Raw genomic sequence first — 17,501 nt, 5'->3', positions numbered from 1 at the left:
ATTATTAAGAAGAAAGATGTCATGCTCTGTAAGTAACGCATATGGCCTTGTGCTGTAGGGAGTTGGTAAATGAAGATTACATTCTGCAAACATAGACACATATTCCTGGGAGCATCCTCTCCTCCTGAATCCAATCCTGAAGGGAAAACAATATTCTGTGTGCAGCTTAGCTTGCTCTGAGCAGGAATGTTGGCCCTATTATGAGCTAAACAATACCCATAGTAATGACAGTAGTAAAATGTGAATTTTTCAGACTTTTTTTAGTTATCTGTGTGTCTTGGGCTGCTAAATGTCAGTTTTCCAAATGATCTGGAAGTAGCTTAACCATTTGGGAATTTGCCCCCATTTCTACACCTAGTCTCTGAGACTCATCCAACTCTACAGAGAGGGAGCCAGGAATCTTTCAGTTACAGTTTCCATCAGTTTTTCAGTTTTCTGGTCTTGTTCAGTTGTACATATTTGCACTTCAGCTTTCATTTTTAAAGCAAATTCTCAAGAAAATTCATCAGCATTTTAGTATGAATTTCTCCTAATATTCAGTCTTTTGCATGCAATTTTCCCTACTGCACTCATTTTTGCAAGCACTTCCCCCTTATATAATGCATTTGAATGTTTTTCCTATTAATATATGCATTTTATACACAATTTTGCCTAATATCTGCATGTTTCTACACTATTTTATTGGATAACTAATATAACAAAATTCAAAGAAGTGTGAATTTCAGAGAATAGCTGTGTTATATTGTTTTAGGAAGTTTGAATTAGGTGGCTTTGCATTAAAATGTGAACTGATTTTCTGCTTGATCCCTACCTCTCCGGTCATGGAGCCCTTCTTCTGTCATTTATTACATGGCTTTCCATTCAAGTTCATGTCCTAACTCCCTTGTGTCTTACTCCTCGCTCCCTGTACTTTCTTATGATGTGAAGTAGCCAGCTGCATCCCCTATGACTCCCCACTCCCCTTGGTCACCATCTTCATTATCCTCCTCTCTGACATAGAACTTGCTCCTGCATCTATGAACCTTGTCAAGGTAGGGGTGTTCTCTGAGCCGCCACAAATAGCTCTACAGCTGCACTGACAAACAAAATTGTCATAGGAATATCGAAGTCCTTCCATGGTGGGTGTGCTCTTGTGGAGAGGAATTGCTAAGGGCCTTCAAAGCCTGCTTTTATCCTTTTATGTACATCTACATTTCACACTGAATATTCCCCTAAAGGAAGGGGTATGTCTGCTTTTGGATGCTACGTTTTCTGTGCAACTACTACAATCTCCTTTTAACTTTGTGGGTAGACCAGCATTTCTTTTGTCTTCAGTACAATGTCTCCAGCATTAATGTCAAAATAACTGCAAATGCAGTCTTGAAATGTGTGTTTTATTTGAAGAATTTATCTGTGTGGGTGTCATGGCCCCGTCAGAGGACTCCTCAGATGAGGACGACTCGGGAGTAACAGCAGCAGACCCAGGAGCAGCAGGAGACACGGAGGAGCCTCCTGAGAATCCAGCTCCTTCTGCCCCTCAGCTGCAGAGCACCCCAGGGACAGCAGAGGCCCTGCAGCCAGACACAGACAGTGAACAGGATACTCCCCCCTCACCTGCAGAACGGAGACAGCAGAAGGTCAGGCAGAAGAGAGGCAGGCCTGTCTCCTTAAGGCCCAAACGCTGAGGGCTCACACCTGCTGTCCATCCTGCTCTTTATAAGGCACACCTTGGCTGCAGCTTGTTGCTGACTGCAACGTCAGGCGTGGCTTTGTGTAGACCTAGTTTCCCTGCAGCATCTCTTTGACTGACCTCCTTGGCAATAGATCCCGGACCTCCACTGACCTCGCTTCTGGACTTCTGACTCGGCAAGTACGCTTCGAATAGGCCTGGCAGATTTACAACCCGACTGCTGGCTAAGGACTTTCCTTCCCTGCCAAAGACCCAGGAATTTCCAGCCCCCCCCCGGACACTGCTGATGCAGTGTAGAGCTGACAGTGGGATGTCTTTTCAAAATTTTCTAAATTCTTTGTTGTTATATGCCTTCAAGTCGATTACGACCTATGGCGACCCTATGAATCAGTAATCTCCAATAGCATCTATTATAAACCACCCTTTTCAGATCTTGAAAGTTCAGGTCTGTGGTTTCCTTTATGGAATCAATCTATCTCTTGTTTGGCCTTCCTCTTTTTCTACTCCCTTCCGTTTTTCCCAGCATTATGGTCTTTTCCAGCAAATCCTGTCTTCTCATTATGTGTCCAAAGTATAACATCAGCTTAATCATTTTAGCTTCCAATGATAGTTCAGGTTTAATTTCCTCTATGACCCAATTATTTGTCTTTTTCGCAGTCCATGGTATGTGCAAAGCTCTCTTCCAACACCACATTTCAAATTGTTGTTGTTGTTGTTGTTGTTATGTGCCTTCAAGTTGATTATGACTTATGGTAACCCTATGAATCAGTGACCTCCAACAGCATCTGTCATGAACCATCCTGTTCAGATCTTGTAAGTTCAGCTCTGTGGCTTCCTTTATGGAATCGATCCATCTCTTCTTTGGCCTTCCTTTTCCCCCAATCCCTTCTGTTTTTCCCAGCATTATTGTCTTTTCTAGTGAATCATGTCTTCTCATGATGTGTCCAAAGTATGATAACCTCAGTTTCATCATTTTAGCTTCTAGTGACAGTTCTGGTTTAATTTGTTCTAACACTCAATTATTGGTCTTTTTCGCAGTCCATGGTATGCGCAAAGCTCTCCTCCAGCACCACATTTCAAATGAGTTGATTTTTTCTCTTTTTTTACTGTCCAACTTTCACATCCATACATAGAGATCAAGAATACCACAGTCTGAATGATCCTGACTTTAGTGTTCAGTGATACATCTTTGCATTTGAGGACCTTTTCTAGTTCTCTCATAGCTGCCCTCCCCAGTCCTAGACTTCTTCTGATTTCTTGACTATTGTCTCCTATTTGGTTAAGGACTTTGCCAAGGTATTGATAATCCTTGACAATTTCAATGTCCTCGTTGTCAACTTTAAAGTTATATAAATCTTCTGTTGTCATTACTTTAGTCTTTTTGATGTTCAGCTGTAGTCCTGCTTTTGTGCTTACCTCTTTAACTTTCACCAGCATTTGTTTCAGATCATTGCTGGTTTCTGCCAGCAGTATGGTATTGTCGCATATCTTAAATTATTGATATTTCTTCCTCCAGTTTTCACATCTCCTTCATCTTGGTCCAATCTTGCTTTCTGTATGATATGTTCTGTGTATAGATTAAACAAATAGGGTGATAAAATACACCCGTCTCACACCCTTTCTGATGGGGAACCAACTGGTTTCTCCATATTCTGTCCTTACAGTAGCCTCTTGTCCAGAGTATTGGGTGCGCATCAGGACAATCAGATGTTGTGGCACCCTCATTTCTTTTAAAGCATTCCATAGTTTTTCATGATCTACACAGTCAAAGGCTTTGCTGTAACCTATAAAGCACAGGGTGACTTTCTTCTGAAATTCCTTGGTCCGTTCCATTATCCAACATATGTTTGTGATACGATCTCTGGTGCCTCTTCCTTTTTTAAATCCAGCTTGGAAGTCTGGCATTTTCCCCTCCATGTATGGTAAGAGCCTTTGTTGTAGAATCTTGAGCATTACTTTACTTTCATGGGATATTAAGGCAATAGTTCGATAATTACTGCATTCCCTGGGATCCCTTTTCTTTGGAATTGGGATGTATAAGGAACACTTCCAGTCTGTGGGCCATTGTTTTCTTTTCTATATTTCTTGACAATTTTTTGTCAAAATTTGGGCAGATTCACTCTCAGTAGCTTGTAGCAATTCTGTTTGGTATGCCATCTGTTCCTGGTGATTTATTTCTTCCAAGTATTTTAAGAGCAGCTTTCACCTCACCTTCTACAATTTCTGGTTCTTCGTCATACGGTTCCTCCGTGAATGAACCTGTCATCCTTGTATCTCTTTTATAGAGTTCTTCAGTGTATTGCTTCCATCTTTCTTTTATTTTATCTCGGTCAGTAAGTATGTCCCCCTGTTGATTATTCAACATCCCTACTCTTGGTTTAAATTTCCCTTTCATTTCTCTAACCTTTTGGAATAGGGCTCTTATTCTACCCTTTTTTTTGTCCTCTTCTATTTCTATACAATTAGTGTAATAGTTCTCTTTGTCCCTGCATACTAGTCGCTGTATAGTTGCATTTAGGGTTCTAACTGTGTTTCTATCTCCTTTTGCTTTTGCTTTCTTTCTCTCTTTAACCATTTTAAGAGTTCATCAAATATGTTTGCAAGAAACAAATTAGTGGCTTCACAGAATTCAGTAAGTGTTTCTCCTGCTTCATTTCTGTCTCTTAAGCCCTATGTTCCCACAATTCCTAGTTCTTCTCTATTCCCTGCTTTTGCATTCCTGTCGCCCATGATTATCAGCACATCTTGTTTTGGTGTGTGATCGATTTCTTCCTGTACTTCTGCATAAAATCTTTCCAATTCTTCTTCTTCTGCCTTTGATGTTAGAGCGTAGACTTGGATGATGGTTATGTTAATAGGTTTTCCGTTTAATCTCATTGATATAACTCTCTCAGACCTTGCGTTGTAGCTCCTAATTGCTTTTGCTACATCACTACTCACTATTAAAGCAACTCCGTTTCTTCTTAATTTCTCATTTCCTGCATAAAATATTTTGTAGTTGCCTGATTGCAGATTTCCTATTCCCATCCTTTTTAATTCACTCACGCCAAGTATTATAATGTTGATACATTCCATTTCTTGCTTGACAATTTCTCACTTTCCCTGGTTCATGCTGCTCACATTTCATGTTCCTATTGTGTATGTCAACTCCGGACTCTCCTTTTGCATCTATGTGCATCAGCCTTTGGGCTTCCTTTCGGCTTTGACCCAACTGCATCATTAGTCACAGCACTATTCATCTTTGTTCTTCCCCAGCAGCTCATTGAGTGCCTTCTGACCTGGGGATCTCATCTTCCAGCACTATCATGTGTTGCATTTTGGATCCTCTGTTCATAAGGTTTTTGTGGTATGGGGTATTCAGAGGTGGTTTACCATTGCCTTCCTCTGAGTTTGGATGCGTCTTAGTCTGGTGTCTCAGCTTTGACCATTCCACCTTGGGTGCTCCTGCTAGGAGTCTAGCCTCTTGGTCTAGACTCCTGACGGCATTGCTCTCAGCTTCTTCAACATTCTCAAATCTCCTCACCATGTTAAGGTGTGTATCCTAGAGGGGGGTTCTAAATTCTACCCAGCCTAATTCCAGAGCCCTTCAGCTGCCCCTTGCAAAGTGATTCCTATATGTATTTGGTTAGTTAAAGCATTTGGGGTATTTCAGGATGAACTCTAAACAGATGTAATGCTGTGTGACTACAAGATAATGCAGTGTTTTTCCTTATCTTTTAAATAATCATTTTGGAGCATTAACTAGTAATTCACATGTTGCTCATGTGACTGTGAACTTTATTTATTTGGATTTATTTTTAAATGCCATGTTCCAAGCTCTAGGCAGGAGCACAAACTATTAAAACATAAAGCTAAAAATCAATATAGTTGCACTTAAATGTATGCCTCCTCCTTATCCAAAACCACTTTTGTTTCCCTCAATAAACCTGCTATCATAAACTAATAATTGAAATAATATGACCATATTTTATGGACAGATGTGAAAGACAGGCTAGACATTCCTCTGGTATAATAACTTTTTTTGGAGGTGGTATCATAGAAATCTCTGGCTATTTGTTTATGGGATCAAGATTAATGTGGTGTGCATGGGAAAGTGTGTTTATTTACAGGACTGTAGCTAATGTAGTGTGAATATTCTACATGAGTAAACATTAATGAATATTTCTCTACATGAGGGTTAGGTTTAAGTGAGTGGACTGGTGCATTCATTCCATGAGGGAAACTGAAGATGTAGTGATGAGGTAAGTTAATTTTGTCCTTCTAGTACCACCTAGCATTTTGTCAAATCCAAAATATATTTTTCTTTTCCCATTGAATGAGAGTAACTTGTCACAGAATAGCAAGAAAGTGAAATGTGTGGTACTGTATGCTAAAAGCTCAAGTAGAGAAATCTGGAAATCTTAATTTCATAATATATGGTATTCATGGCTTCATTCAATGCACTTCAGTAACATCTCAGTTAACAAATCCTCCAGGAGCTAAGCTCCTTATAAAGAAGGCTTTTTAAATTGTGAAATTGAACAGCTTTGATTTTCTATGGATATTACTGCACTATAGAAAGTATACCTGAAAGATCGTCTTGCATATATCAATGCACTGTGCAAGTGAGGGCCTTCTGCAGATACCATCTCATCAGGAGGTTTGTTCCACACAACATAGTGAACCTTTACTGTTGTAGCACCAGCTCTTTGAAATTTCCTCCCCTTAAATGTTAGATAGGTACCATCTCTGTTATCTTTCTGGCACCTACTGAAGACCTTCCTCCTTCAACAAGCCTTTTAAGCAGAGACCTCATCCCAGTCTGTGTCTGTGTTGGAATTGCTTTTAAAGCTTTTTTTTAAAGATGTTTTGTTTTAATACGTTTTAAAGTTGTTTGTTTTTAAGATGTTTTGGAGTGTTTTTAGTGTTTTTGTTTGCTGCCCTGGACTTCTTCTGGGAGGAGGGGTGGGATATAAAATAAATAAATAAATGTTTTTGGGATGCAGAACTTGGCATCCTGAGGCTTAACTGGAATTGCAAACAAGTTTCTAGTCCTTAAGGTTACAACAGTAGACAATGTGTAGGCAATGGCTAGTTAAATCTCAGGCAGGAACTGCAGGTTACCTGAAAGATGTGACCGCTACTCAAACCAATAGCTGTATGTGTCTTCCCCTTTTTTCTATAACATTTACTCACATTGTAATGGGAATAATATCATGATACTTTGCATCCCCTCTTCTGCACTGCACCTGTTTACTCCATCCTTGTGCAGCTGAGATGTATATTTTAGGACTCACCCTATTCTATTGATTGTAAACTGTTTTGACTGTTTTTAATACTGTATTTTTTAATTGCTGTATCCTGCCCTGGGACCATATGGTGAAGGGCAGGTAATAATAATAATAATAATAATAATTTTATTTATTTAAAATATTTCTATCCCACCCTTCTACCCTATAATAGGGCACTCAGGGCAGCTTACAAAAATAAAATCAAACATGTACATAATAAAATTGTAAACAATAAACAACAGTAAACAAACAACAACAACAATAATAATAATGTGCCATTGTATGATGATATGTCATTGTGTGATGATATGTCACTGTGTATCTATACTGGGGGTATTATGCTGATAGATTTTTGCAGTAAGGTTTTAATGTTTAAGATTAACTATACTATGCCTGTTAGATTTTGTGTGTGCGCAATTGTTTGGGGAAGCAAGGGAAAATGTGTATGTGTTTGAGGACTGCTGTGCTGCAGTGGCACAAGGTTGGACAAAGGAGCTCCAGTACTGAGGCCGTCATCTGGCTTAAACATGTCAGGATCTCACTATCTTGGGCATTACCAAGTACGAGGACTGGGTAAGCGGTTTGGATGCAGAATTGTGACTGGGACCTCCAACAAAGAAGAAGAAGCTTAAAGAGATAGTGATTAATTTAAAACTTGCTGTAAAGGAAGGGACTGTTTTTGTACTTGTGTTTGTGGAAATGCGACAGTTCTAAGACTATGATTTTGATGATGTATGTTTCAATGTCTTGTTAACCTGTATCTGTTTTTATAGGAAAAGCAGTTATTCGGTTGTTTGTTTGAAGGTCTGGGACAGACCTTTGTCAGGGAAGGGGGTAGTGTTATGGATTTGGGGGTTGAAATAGATGATTTCTATGGGTCCCCTTCCAACCTCTGATTTGGAACCCTGCACCTGGAGGTGAGAAACCTGCTCCGCTGGTTAGATGACAAGGCAGGACAAGGATTGTATTGAAAGTGAACTCGCACAGAGATGGCTGCTTTACAATCCTTTTCTTTGTTAATCTAATAGAGTGGCCATGTGAGCTAATGGATCTGTCAAGTGCTTATTAACTGGTGATCCTATTGTGATTGAAGCTCTTCAGGAGAGCCTCCCCCTCCTAGGGCTAAAGAGAGACTTGTGTTTTTAGCTGTTCAGAGGAAAGGCTGGGAATTGGTAACATGCAGAGAGGCCTGCTCCCTGCACGATGGCGTCAGGATGCCTCCTATGAACATGATAGAAAAGCAAGATCTATTGGACTGCTGATGCTTTAAACCCCTCCATCTTATGCTCAGGCTGTGAATGTGTGTAAATAAACCATATTTCATAATGACACCATAGCCTCTGCTGACCTTCTGTACAAAGAAAACCCTGGGCATGCGCAGGGACCTCTGGAGATCTCTCACTGCTCAGAGATTGGGGTGGCGCACAGCAGTATACTTAATATATGGCTCCTTTTTAAATCTTTGCAACAGTATATTTGTGAATTGGTTAGAAATATAGGTGCTCCTTTGCATCACTTGGGGAGCATAGGGGAACTCTCTAAATCAGCCTTTTCCAACCAGTGTGCCTCCAGATGTTGTTGAACTACAACTCCCATGTTCCTGACCATTGGCAATGCTAGCTGAGGCTGATGGGAGTTGTGGTCCAACAACATCTGGAGGCACACTGGTTGGGAAAGGCTGCTGTAAATGGTGCCCTATACAAGCCCCCCCCTTTAAAGAGCAGAGCTTCTTAAAAACAGGGTTTATTTTAAAAATACATACACATTCGCTATGAACAGTTCTCTTATTTCCTCAGCTTCCTTAATTTTTGGAGGAAAGTGAACTTGCACAGAGATGGCTGCTTTAGAAACCCTTCTTGAGATGCCTTTAATTTTTGACACATTGCATCAGTGTTATTGCTGAGTGTGTGACTGACTGTGTGAATATGGTTTTGCAAATTCAATATTGTTTTGTATTTAAAATGCAAGCCCACTATCTTGAGAGGGAGAACAATTGGCAATAAAGGATGAAATAAAATGAAACACAAAGAGAAAGCTGGTATATTCCTGCCCTCTGAATAGTCACTGGACACAATTAAAGGCTAGTGAATAGCACTTATAGACAAACCAAATGGTTTAAAAAAACCCAAACACTCACACATTTCTACTCAGTGAGGGCATTGAAGACAATTTATGTTGAAAAATCTAGCACTATAAAGTATGTACATTGACATAATAATAAAAGCAATTTCAGAAGCAACATAAATAAAGTCAATCAGCTCTGCTCATAATCTTGGCAGAAAGAAATACCTTACAGTCTCAAGAAACTAACAGGGGGTGGGGAATCTTTCCTTAGGAAGGGTTTTAATAATTGAGGTACTGAAAAGGTCCTGTCCTGTGAACAGACCTGGCATCAGTGGGCAGACATGTTGGGCACTGGCTGAGGGCCCCTGCAGCTGGGGCTGGGTGGGTATAGCTCCTGCTTCACAATCTGCACAGCATCAGGTTGTGGATCTTGTGCCCCATGACCTGATGGTGGCGCATATCATAGCGGGCCTAGCCAACACCCCCTGCTGCCAGTGCAGGCTAGCCGCACCACTTCCTGCATCAATGCACTGCACATACCTGCTTGCCATCACCCAAGATGGCAGCAGGGGCGTCAACACACCCTGCTGCCATCATGGGTGATGGCAGGCCTGTGAGTGCAGCACGCTAATGCACTGACACAGCCAAGCCTCTTTAAGCTCCTGGCAGTGGCAGTGCTGCCTCATCTCCACCGCCTTCAAGGACCCGCTGCAGTCTGGTGTTCAAGTGCCAGGCTGCAGTCTGGTGCCAGGCTGCAGTCTGGTGCCAGCCCTGCATGTGAAAGCACAATCCTAACTTCTGATAGTGGAGGCATAGGAAGTAGGGTCTCATGATTCTTAATATATAAGGTGGTATGTTCATCTAGGAGAATGGGTCCGGCACCAATATATTTATTCAGGTGATTCTGTACTTTATTCATCTAGCAGATTCAGGGCCTGGAGAGGAGGGAAGCTCATATTGATGACTCAAGAGCCAGCGTTTTTAAGAAAAACGCACAGAAGAGAAACTAAATGTTACAAGGCCTAGAGAAGTTACATGCCCTGCTGAAGCTTATCAGTAAAAGTACGTGCTGGGAAGCTATTGTGTGATGGCTAGCTTGGAATGCAGATATGGGTGGAGAAATTAATGTGCTGGGTGCATAAGAAATGATGGGCATGCATAAGTTAGAAGATGAACCAATGGAAAGGTGGCAGGATGGCATTAGGGGGCCAATTAGAATGTGTCATGAATTTTTGCTTGCATTGTATAAAAGTGTAGCACCCCCCCGTAAGGGGTGTGCTTGTTTTGTGAATTATCGCCTTGTACTTCTTCTGGCCAGAATGAAATAAAGCTTGTTGGACCTTTCAACCTGGGTGTGGTCTTTTGGCTGTACTGCGCACCGGGCAACGAACCCATTTGGGAGACAGCAATATTGCTTGAGGTGAGAAGAGAGATAAAGGATTTTCTCCCCTCTTCTTGCTTAAATTAGTTTGCAATTTAGTGATGTTAAGAAAGAAAACACATTTAAGTTTCAGGATCTGAATAGGAGTTTGATTCAGATGTTGAAGACCACAGCTTTGTTTTAGAAAATAACAGAGTGGGCAAACCCATCTGTACAGTTCTGTTTGAAATATTGAACTCTCTTTCACTTTGACACCTGCCTCTTCCCCCTCCCATCCCAGTGCTAGACTGATGTCTAAATGCTTGTGTGAGTTTGAAACCTGCAGTCTTTATAGCCCAGAGGTAAAATGCTATCCTCTGAACAGATCTGATGTGTTCTTTTGTCCTGACAATTCCCCTTATGCTTTTCATCTGCAGAAGCATTTGGAATTCTGCAGGTAGCTTTTGAACAGGTAGTTGTAGCTTCATTTAAATGCTGGAACAACTCAATGAGTGCCTGATTTGTTCTCAGTTATGTTTAGCATCTACTGCATTTCAAAGGTGGAACAGGAACTGTATGTGTACATGCAAGCAGAGCCCTTGCTTGAGATGCAGTATAAGTTAACAAGTTTTGTTGTTCCAGACAAAATAAATAGACTAGGCCCTTTGGAAACAGTTTCATAATATCACCACAATTTCCTTGCATCACCACAACACTACACAGTGTTGTGCTGTGCTGTATTGTATTTGCCGAGGTAGAGGTCGCAGTTTATTTTTAAATTTTATTTGACTAACATTTTTTTAAAAAGGAAAACATGTTAATAATTCGTAACCTATATACTGGAGAACAAACAATTCATAAAATAAATAATTGTGCATAAAGCACTTGTGGGAAAAGAACAGTAACAATATCTTCCAATACTTTGAAAGCAGAAGACTCAGAACAATTTAATTCAAGCCTGACCTTCTTATAAAGGCTTACCAAATAATAGTTTGCTATTAATAATTTTTTAAAAACATAATTCAGCTGCACCTGCTGCCTCTAGCTGGGGTTGCACAAACTGTTCTCCTAGCCACAGTAGTATTTTTGGAAAGAATGGGCAGTGTAATCACATGATACTTGCCAAGACTGTAATGGCTGTGGATATCAGTGCCACATCCTATAATGCTGCATGAGCCCTTAGGGTGGGGATGGGGATTCTGTGGACTTCCAGACATGGTTGGACTCCACCTCCCATTAGCTACAGCCAGGAATGATGGGAGTTGTAGACAATCAATGTCTTAAGGACCACAGGTTCCCTACCCCTGCCATTGGGGAATCCTTGTTTTCCCATCTAGTGTCTTACTGGATATTGAAAAGGATGGATGTTTAGGTAATCTTCCTCCTGCTTCCACTGTTTTGTAAAATGGATGTATGGAGGAAATGTATGCCTGCTACCAGGGTATTTCCTCTGGTTCTTCCTGGTTAATCTGTTGTTGTTATGTGCCTTCAAGTCGATTACGACTTATGGCGACCCTATGAATCAGCCACCTCCAACAGCATCTGTCATGAACCACCCTGCTCAGATCTTGTAAGTTCAGGTCTGCGGCTTCTTTTATGGAATCAATCCATCTCTTGTTTGGCCTTCCTCTTTTTCTACTCCCTGCTGTTTTCCCAAGCATTATTGTCTTTTCTAGTGAATCATGTCTTCTCATTATGTGTCCAAAGTATGATAACCTCAGTTTCATCATTTTAGCTTCTAGTGACAGTTCTGGTTTAATTTGTTCTAACACCCAATTATTGGTCTTTTTCGCAGTCTAGAGAAATGGAAATAATATTTAGGCAGATTGTGCAAAGGTCTGAACTGGTTGCATGATGTTTATAGTCTATTGTGAGCTTTTATTTTTTAAAAAATAATAATTTAATAAATAATAATTTAATACTTTTAATAATAATTAATAAATAAATATTTATGAATAATATTTATTTATTTATTTTATATCCTGCCGTTCTTCCTAGAAGGAGCCCAGGGCAGCAAACAAAAACACTAAAAGCACTTTAAAACATCTTAAAAACAAACCAACTTTAAAATCCATTAAAACAAACCATCTTAAAAATATATTAAAACAAACCATTCTTAAAAAATATTAAAACAAAACAACTTAAAAACATCTTTTTTATAAAAAGGTTTAAAAAATCTTAAAAAGCAATTCCAACACAGAAGCAGACTGGGATAATGCTTGTTGATACTTAAAAGGCTTGTTGAAAGAGGAAGGTCTTCAGCAGGTGCCAAAAAGATAAGAGAGATGGTGCTTGTCTAATGTTTAAGGGGAGGGAATTCCAAAGTGCTGCTGCCATAACACTAAAGGTCCACTTCCTTTATTGTGAGGAATGGACCTCCTGATAAGATGGTAACTGCAGGAGGCCCTCACCTGCAGAGCGCAGTGACTAGGTATATATAATGAGTAAGACAATATTTCAGGTATCCTGGTCCCAAGCTGCATAGGGCTTTGTACACCAAAACCAGAACCTTGAACTTGGCCTGGTAGCTAATGGGCAGCCAGTGAAATTCAGTCAGTAGCAGGATAACATGTTGGCAACACCCTGCCCCAATGATCAGTCACAGTGGTGCATTTTGCACCACCTGCAGCTTCCAGACCAACCTCAAGGGCAGTCCCACATAGAGCGCAGTATAGTAATCCAACCGGGAGGTTACCAGTGCATGGACAACAGTGGTCAGGCTATCCTGGTCCAAAAATGGCCACAGCCGTCTTACCAGCTGAAGCTGGTAAAAGGCACTCCTAGCCACTGAGGTCACTTGGGCCTCTAGTGACAAAGATGGATCCAGGAGTACCCCCAGATTACAAACCTGCTCTTTCAGAGGGAATACGACCACATCCAAAGCAGGCAATTGATCAATTATCCAAACATAAGAACCACCAACCCCAGCGCCTCTGTCTTGCTAGGGTTCAGACTCAGTTTATTGGCCCTCATTCAGCCCACCACCAAATCCAGGCATTGGTTCAGGGCTTGCACAGCCTCTTCCAATTCAGATGTTACAGAGAAACAGAGCTGGGTATCATCAGCATATTGCTGATACCTCACACCAAATCTCCTGATCACTGCTACCAAGGGCTTCATATAGATGTTAAATAGGATTAGGGACAAGATGGTGTCCTGCAGCACCCCACAGCACAAGTGCCAAGAGGGCAGAAGACAATCACACAATGATGTTCTCTGAAAATGGAGAATAGGATCAGAACCATTGTAAAACAGTGCCTCTGATACCCATCTTGCCAAGTCGGTTCAGAAGGATACCATGGTCAATGGTATCAAAAGCTGCTGAGAGATCAAGAATAACAGGGTAGCACTCCTCCTGCCCTTCTCCCGATAAAGGTCATCCATCAGGATGACCAAGGCTGATTCAGTCCCATTACCTGGCCTGAACCCAGATTGGAATGGGTCAAGAGAAACTGTTTCATCCAAGAGTACTTGCAATTGCTGCACCACAACGCTCTTAATCACCTTCCCTAAAAAGGGAGCATTTGCAATTGGGTGGTAGTTGTTACAAACCAATGAGCTGTCAGGAGCTGTCAGATCATCACCTCTTTCAGGGCAGCTGGGACCACTCCTTTAACGCAGAATGTGCATTGACCACACTCTGGATCCGCTAGGTCATATCCCCCTGAAAAGCTTTAATAAGCCAAAGAAGGGCAAATGTCAAGAGGACATGTTGCATTGTCGCCGCATCAACTGAAACTGATCCCCAAAAGTTGCATTGGACACTTCATTGGGGACTACAGTAGATGTGGATGGGGCGCCAAGATTGCTATGAAGGCGAGCAACTTTACCTTCAAAGTGCATTGCAAACAATTCACAGTGGGCCTCTGAAGGGTCTAAAACTCTATTTCCTGGAGTTGATGTCAACAGTGAAAAAATGAAAAAGCTCTACTAGATAACTACTTTAGAATGCGATGGTGGCAGAGAAGTGGGCCTTCTTTGCTGCCCTCACCGCCACACAGTAGGCATGGTTATGATGTTATAAAGTGCCTTGCAAAGAATTCACAGTGGGCTTCCAAAGGGTCTAAAATGCCATTTCCTGGAGTTGATGTTAACAGTCCCCTGACAATTTAATTTGATATGCTTTAAGATGGATTCCTGCATTGAACTGGGGGTTGGACTCGATGACCTTATAGGTTTCTTCCATCTCTACTATTCTGTGATTCTAAAACAAGGTTATTTACAGTGATTTGTCTTTTTTATAATATTTAGTATTTGGAGCTATTTGTTTATAGAGCAAAATATTCATAAATTTGATGGCACAGAGATGACTGAGGGTCTTGGTAAAAAATAATACCATGTGTTTTGTGAAGGCTTTGTGATGCACAAGGTGACCTGCCTGTGCCTTTCTCTGCAGAAGTGCTACTGCTGTTCTTAAGACCTGTTTCTTATGCTACAGGCTAGGATCATTGGGGACTCACTCATGTCACCAATCTATTTTCACATTCCTTCTTTCAGTCTCCAAGGTTCAGAGATAAAAAGCCTTGAATGTCTTAATATTTTATTCTGTAAAAAAAAGCAAATGAGTGAAAAATACCACTGGGTCTCAGCAGCGATTATTTGGAAGGCTACAATTCCATTTATATTCTGAAGCCTACAAAACTGTATGCCTTTGCTACACTGGAGCAAAAGACACTCTATTGACAGGGATGATCCTCCCTCTGGGTGTGACAGGCAGGGTCTTTTCCAATCATCTATCTCCTGTCCAGGGGAGGAGCCGTCACTCTCACCCTATGGCAGAGACACATCGTGGGTTTGGCTTGCTCTGCAGCCCATTCCCTTGTGAATAGCTTTAGGTGTTTGACTTTGTGTCCTCCTGTAGTGTATTGGACCTCCAGGCTTGCCATACCAGGAACTGCTGAGTCAGCCCCAGGCTGTGACAGTTTCACTTTCCAGTCTTGCCTTACAAGCAGCACCATGCTGTGGCCTTGTTCTCTTCATATCATTAGTTAGTAAAGTTCTTCTTGTTGTAGATCCTCTGTGTGGCCATAATACTTTTCACTGGCGACGAGGATGGGATCTCGAGAGGCACACAGAGTGTTTTTTCTTCATGCATTAGAGGCTTAATGGGAGAGAACATTTCTCTTTAGACTGGATTAGGACATCAGCTTGGGCCTTGTGGAAATCACTGCAAAGTACTCCAGGTCAGTGTGTATTTTTGTGGACTATGGCCACCCAAGGGCATCTTGAAGAATTTAACCCCGCATGTCCCACCAAATGGGAAAGTTATGCAGCCAGGCTGGAGTTTTACTTGGCAGCAAATGGCATTACAGAGTCAGAGAAGAAGCATGTTGTGTCACTAAGTGTCTGTGGGCCGGACACCTTTGACCTAGCCTAGGCCCTTGTAGCACCAGCAAAACTTGCTAACACATCTTATGAGGATATCCTGAATGCTTTACAAGGACATTTCTCTCCAAAACTGTCTGAAATAGCACAACGTAATTCTTTCTACAAATGTAATCAGGGCCCAACAGAGAGTGTGTCATTGTATGTTGCTGAACTTAGACGCATGGCAAAACACTGCAACTTCTCCAACCTTGAGGAGATGCTGCATGATCACCTGGTCTGTGGGTTGCATGATGAGGGCCTGCAAAAGCGTCTGTTTGCAAAAGGGCAACTCACATTCAAGACTGCACTAGAGGAAGCTCTGACTACTGAAGCAGCATCAGCCAGCACCCAAGAAGTGTGTTTGGCAAGGAATTCACCCTGTTCAGAAACCCAGCTGTCTAAAGATTCCAATCAACAACTTCTAGAGATCCACAGGCTGCAGTGCAAATGCTCATCAACCAGAGTAGGTGCTGCAGGACCTCTGAGACCCAGAGAAGATTCTCCAGTGAAATGTAAGAGCTGTGGTGGATCCCATGAATGTCGTGCCTGTCGTTTCAGAGGTGCACAGTGTTGGTATTGTCAAAAAGCTGGGCACAGTGAGTGAGTATGCCAAGTCAAAGTGGAAGCAGCCACCCCCAGGAGTGTAGTGGTAGGGAAAACACAAAGCAGTTCCACACACACTGTACAGAAGTCTTCTACATATGACAATGCAGAGGAGGTGATTAACCACATCAAGCCAGGGTTTCGGTACTCTACCAATGTGAAGAAGGTGAAGGTGACAGTCACCATCCATGGCACTCCATGAATCATGCAAGTTGATTCAGGATACACTATCATCTCATTGGAAACTTACCTGAAAATATTTCCTTGTGGGGGACCACAAATTGTCCCTTTTCATTCCAAACTTACTGATTACCAGGAAAATCAAGTTCCGATACAAGGTGTCTGTGAAGTTGAGGTGCATTACCAGGTTGCTCAAGGGCATCTCACCAGTCTCGTTGGCTTAGACTGGTTTGAGCCATTGGGCATTGCTCTCACAGGAGTCCACCAGATTGGTAAATCATTACGGGATATCATTCTATATGATTTCAAAACTGTTTTTGATAAAGGTCTTGGGGAATATAAGGGGCCTTCTATTTCGTTGTTCTTGGATCCTACTGTGGCCCCCATCCGTATGAAACCCTGTCGTGTTCCATTTGCACTGTGAGCAAAGATTGATGCTGAACTTGATCGCCTCATAGAGCAAGGCATCTTGGAGCCAGTGACACACCCTACATGGGAGACACCCATTGGCCTTCTAGGAAAGCTTGAGGAGAAATTCAGACCATTTGTATCCAAACAACATGAACTATCAGTGCACAAGGGATACCTCCTGTGGGGAAACAGAGTTGTCATTCCTACTGTGTTGAGACATTGGGTGTTGGAGGCCCTACATGTCAGACACCCTAGTATAGTGTGAATGAAGGCCCTGGGGCGCAGCTACGTCTGGTAGCCCAAGATGGACAGCGAAATTGAAGAATGCGTCAAGAGATGTGAGAAGTGTCAGGTTTCAAGACCAGCTCCACCACATACCCCAGTGCACCAATGGGAATAGACAAAAACGCCATGGTCACGGCTTCATATTAACTTTGCAGGCCCTTTCCAGTGGCAAACCTTCTTGATTGTTGTTGATTCATACTCCAAATGGTTAGAAGTGGTTCTGGTATCATCAATGACATCCTGTGTTGTAATCAAGACTTTACGCAGGCTTTTAACAACAAATGGGTTGCCA

The sequence above is a fragment of the Rhineura floridana genome, chromosome 3 (assembly GCF_030035675.1).
Source record: "Rhineura floridana isolate rRhiFlo1 chromosome 3, rRhiFlo1.hap2, whole genome shotgun sequence".
In the NCBI taxonomy this organism is placed as follows: domain Eukaryota; kingdom Metazoa; phylum Chordata; class Lepidosauria; order Squamata; family Rhineuridae; genus Rhineura; species Rhineura floridana.
Note: the sequence above shows the minus strand (reverse complement) of the source record.